The sequence below is a fragment of the Tympanuchus pallidicinctus genome, unplaced genomic scaffold (genome assembly GCF_026119805.1).
Source record: "Tympanuchus pallidicinctus isolate F22 unplaced genomic scaffold, pur_lepc_1.0 scaffold2, whole genome shotgun sequence".
Lineage (NCBI taxonomy): Eukaryota > Metazoa > Chordata > Aves > Galliformes > Phasianidae > Tympanuchus > Tympanuchus pallidicinctus.
Genome location: NW_026294721.1, coordinates 2,808,460 through 2,813,607, shown reverse-complemented (window position 1 = coordinate 2,813,607; position 5,148 = coordinate 2,808,460). Strand labels below are relative to the sequence as shown.

At 38.7% G+C, this 5,148-nt stretch overlaps 1 long non-coding RNA gene across 1 annotated transcript; it reads right to left on the bottom strand.

Moving 5' to 3' along the window:
• Positions 1–1,346: 1,346 nt before the first annotated feature.
• On the bottom strand, positions 1,347–3,954 carry LOC128080376 (uncharacterized). Its single transcript, XR_008206633.1, has 3 exons — positions 3,918–3,954; positions 2,691–2,881; positions 1,347–1,561 (listed from the first exon to the last, which is right to left on the bottom strand). It is a non-coding gene; the product is annotated as an uncharacterized LOC128080376 (long non-coding RNA).
• Positions 3,955–5,148: the final 1,194 nt, after the last annotated feature.

Here is a 5,148-nt window from a genome sequence, read left to right as displayed (position 1 = left end):
TCTTGATACTTGTTCCCCTAATTTAAGCACCTGGATCTTTGTCAGAAACTATCATCATTAATTAGGCAATCTTCACAGGTATCCAGGGCTCCAGAAAATACCAGCTGTTCTCTAATGACACTCACAAAGAGTCAAAAGTCATCTCTTTACTTAGGTGGTGTTCCTGGACTTGGGATGGATGCTCCTTCCTGATATAAATACCACACTTCATAGCATGAGGAGTTTATTGAGCCAAAAAAAGTCTTTAGATAGAAGTATCAGATTTCAGCCCTTTGAGATATCTAATGGCATGATGAAGAACTTATTTCTCACCCCGTTTCAAGGATAGCTGAAGGGCAGGGCAAAAAGAGATGAAGAGATGTGGCAAAGTAGAAAAACTGTTAATAAACAAAGCAATGCTATGATCTAATCTGGGAACTAGGAGAAATAATAGATATGAACCACGCACCTTATTTCCCAAGGCAGGAAAATATGAGATGACACAAGAGTAATAAGCTTGTCTTAAAGCTTTTGCTGAGATGATAAATTTTTTGCAGGAGTGTAGATATGAGCATCCAAAGAGGAATGTAGGTATTATAAACCTGCCTCTTAGGTTTCATCACCTTGCCCAGGTGCAGAGCTGTGCACTGTCAGTTTGGGTGTTTCATGCTCAGTAAATTGCTGCCAAATCACATCAATCAACAGAAACAAACTGGTGTCTCAGATTGAAGGAGGAGAAATAAATGAAATCAAAACTAAACAGAAACAAAATGCCTCCCACAAAGTTTGACCATCCTCAACTTCAAATAAGCAGGAGAAATATTGTGACTTTTTCACAGTTCCTTCTCTCCTTCTGTCTAGATATAACAAATGTAATTGCTGTAGACTTCTTGTTGCCAATCCTCCCATGCATTTTTCTTCCATCTTTGCTGATTGGATGGCATGTTAGGGCTTTTGTTTTGGGGATGTTTGTTGGGGATATTTTTTTGCTCGTGGCAGCATTTGAGTTTATGTAGTTGTACTTGACTCAAAGCCAACAGGAGTCATACAGTGTTAGGAAACTAGACAGTTTCATACAGTAACATAGAGTGTTAGAAAAGCTAGATTCTTTAAATCTACCTTCACAGATCATATAGGTCTGTTATCCTTGTCAATCAGATGCCCTGTTATCTATGAAGGTGCTCTTCCTCTGAAACAATGTTGCCACAGGCTTTTGCATAATGCAAGCAATCAGTGACAGAGCCATTATCCCATATACTTGAGATCCATATTTGAGGATGGGTTGAATCACACTACCAAAAGGCCAACCCTTTTCCACTGATTACAGCAAGAACCTGGACTTAAATGGAGTAGTGAGGTTTTAGATATATCTAGATAAAGGGCTAGTCTTCTCTGTACATTCCTAAGGCTTTCTGCTGCTTTCAGTAGTGAAGAGAGGTATCCTTTGACTCAACTTCCTTTACTGTGATATCTACTGCAGTATAGCCTTTGCCTTGGAGGGAAAAAATTGCATTGAAGAATGTTTGGCAGAATTGTTCGTCCAACCATGTCATATGGGAGTGATACCAAACAAAGCTCTCTCCTGCAGTGGAGACAGAAACATGTCAAGTTACAGCATGGATGTATATCTCAGGTACCATGGGCATCATTTTTAAATAATGTGTTGCTTTAAGTCATTCTTAAATCACGCTGGCCGTTGAAATGTCCAGGGCATACAACGTGAATTGAGACAGTCATGAATATTCTCACAGTGAGCAAGAATTTTTACTACTTTTTTTTTCCCCCCCTTGCATTAGGTCATGATACTGTGACACAAAATACTTCATGTTTATCTGACACGCAAGATCATTACAGAAAAAACTGTTTGGGGTCTCACTGAAGTGAATGGGACCTTCATCCACTGCACTGAGTGATGTGAGAAAGCTCAAGTAGTTAATTTCAGAAGTACTCAGACCTGTTCAAGTTTTTAAATGAAAGAAATATTCTTAATGCATTTTTGCTTTATGCTCAACCTGGTTCAAATCTGCACATATCACATGCAGAGCCTTCTGTCTGGTTAGTATATTTTTTTCACCATGACTACCATGCCCACCACGACCTAATATTTACAGGTCACTTCAAGCAATAACAATGGTCTGTTTCTTGCCCTGATATAATCACTTTGTACCTAGGTTATATTGTAAATACACTAGATATTAATTATGCATCCCCATCTGATATGAATCTTCTGCTATTGGCTAGCTGGTATAATTGGATGATACATCGCCTTCAAGTGCTGGATGTGACAGAAAGATGTGAGGACATGAGACTCAAAGAAGGCTCTTTGAGTAAATGAATGGCTCCTCGAGGACCTTCACTGACCAGTATGAGTCAGCTCTCCCAAGAAACAAAGGGCATTTACAAGAGCCACAAACATAGTATCTTAAGAACAAAACACCGCACATAAAAGCTCTGATAATGCAAGTGTTTACATTCCATGACCAGAGTTTGGGCTCTTAATTTACTGGGCTGGACAGGCAGAGCAACAGTGATAGATGTCTCCATGCTTGCCTGGAGTTTCTTGACCTTCCCTCAAACAAAATATATTTGTGGTGTGTTCTATTTAATGCAAAACCTGCTACTGATTTTCTAACCACAGCTAATAGCAAATGTACAGACAGTGGGTCACAGAAGTCCCTAGGCATGTAAAGACATCAGGAAAGTGGAAGTACCTTTTATCTACTTGCAATTCATGGCAAAGAAAATCGAACAAGATTAAAACTGAAAGGCACAACTGATCTTTTTTTCCTTGCATGTTTTCTTTTTCCTTTTCTGAAGGAAAAAAATGCTGCAGAGTGGCAAGTAAATGTTCCATATTGCCTATCTTGAAAGTCCTGAGAGCAGTGAGAAGATTTGGAATAGGCTGAAAAAGAGAGAGAGAAAAGGGGTTCTGGTATACATTCTTTGCACAAGGACTATACTGAAAAATCATTAACAAGACCTATGAACTGGGCAGATATAAAAATGGCTGTAATTTCCCTCTTCTATGTTTTAGTTGTCAGGATATCAAAAGAAGGTGGAAGTGGATAAGCAACTTTGAACTGGATCACTCAATGAGGCAATGAAACAGGTTGCCCAGAGAGGTGGTGGATGCCCCATCCGTGGAGATACTCAAGGTCACTCTGGACAGGGCTCTGCCCACCTGATGGAGCTGTGCATTTCTGTTCATTGAAGAGGGGTTGGACCAGATGTCCTATATAGGTCCATTCTAACTTAAACAATCCTTTAACTTCTCCAAAAGATTAAGAAAACATAATGCCTTGATATATATACACATTCTTGGCAAAAAAAATTACCATGACTCAATTGAAATACTTGATAAGACAGGATATCCTTAGAGGATGTTTTGGAAATGCATTCCAGCTCTCCATGAAATGCATTCAGAAACACAGATGCAATGGACAAGTATAGTTTTGGCAATTACAATGAGGCTTGGGATGATAAAAATAATTATATAGTATGATCATAATAGAAAAAAACCTTTTAATTTTCATGAGTTTATTGATAATTCCCTGGCAAAGCATTTAAAAAAAACAAACAGATGTTATTCAAGTTGATTAAGTACGGATTTAGTCAGGAGAAATAAGGAACCCCAGTTCATCCATCCTAACATCACATGGAGTTTGGTTGTTACGAACATACTAAAAGATTCAGAAGCAGCACTATAATATTAATTTTTTCAATACCTCTGAAATCAGGTGAAATCATTCTAATTGACTGCTAAATGTAGGAGTGGGTACCTAACTATTAAAAAAATCTGCCTCTTTTAATTGTTTTTACAAAATAGAATTGTATAACCAAATATACAGATGTTATAATTATGCTATAATTACAAAATAAACAAGAGAGTTTAGCTAAGCAAGCTATTGTACCAAAGCAAGAATAGGTAGAGTGCTTACCTCTGTCCTGGGCTCACTGTAAAACCCCAAAGGAGGGATCTCCAGAAAGAGATCCTTCTCTACTGTTAGTCAGCTCTTAAATGGGTTTAGAAGAGGTGCAGCCAGGCTCCACCCCTTCCAGCAGTACAGGTAAATTGTCTTCACCTGTACTCCTGTGGCTGACTCATTGCTCATCTCAGGTGATCAATCAGAGGTTCAGGCCATGATACAGCAGTTCCCATGCAAGAATCAAGGTAAAAAACATCAAAACCAATGAGTTTTAATAACAAGGTTAGTTATCTAACTCATGATCAAAATTCATAGAGACTCAAGATCTCTCAAATGCACCAAACATCTGACTAGAAAAGAAGGTGAAATTAAGTTTGATCTGGTAAGGTCCTGGTACTGATGAATACAGGAGTTAGCATACAACAGTAAGGGGAAAAATGGTAATACTTATCAAGTGTTAAACCACTTTATCTACTTTTTTGAGTCTAAATCATTCTGATAAAACTGAGAGCCAGAGTAGAACGAAAAGGGGAAATAACAGAGACTGATTAGCTAAAAACACTGCAGGCAGTAAAACATTTGGTTGATCACAGAGTGAAGTACAGAGCTAAGCTTGCTTTGAAAGATAAATCATATACTAAGAATTATGTTAAACTTCACCTTTTGATAATGTTATCTGACATCCTAAGTCTGTATTGCATTGCTATGCCCTTCCCAGACATTGCCCTTTATGTTGCAGAGTGTCAAATGTCTTTGACAGTCTCTGTAAGGGTTTTCCTCTGGCTGCAGCCAAAAGAAGGGCTGAGTCTGCAGTAAAAATGGAATAAAAGGAAAATCAGTTATAAAGCAGGAAAGCCAGAGCATGAAGTGGGAAGAAGATAAAAAGAGAAGGACTGAAGTGAGGAGTGACCTTTTCCGTGTTGATGGGGCTGCAACACTGCAGGGTAGGAGGTAGATCCTAAGCAGCTACCAGGTTGATAGAGAGATCCAGATGCAGCCTCTCATTTTTCACAAGTATCCCTGAAGGTAGGATCCCTCTATAATTGCTAGGAGACAATCTTACTGCATGAATAACCTCCTCACTGCAAATGCCCAGAGAAGTGATACTTCTCTCTACTAGTTTTGAGAAGTTGTACAGGCATGTGGCACAATTCACCATTGAGAAGAGGTACTATTCAGTTTTGAGGCATGGATCATGAGTTTTTCAATGCAAGTAGTTGCCAACACTGAAAAAACCTGAAAG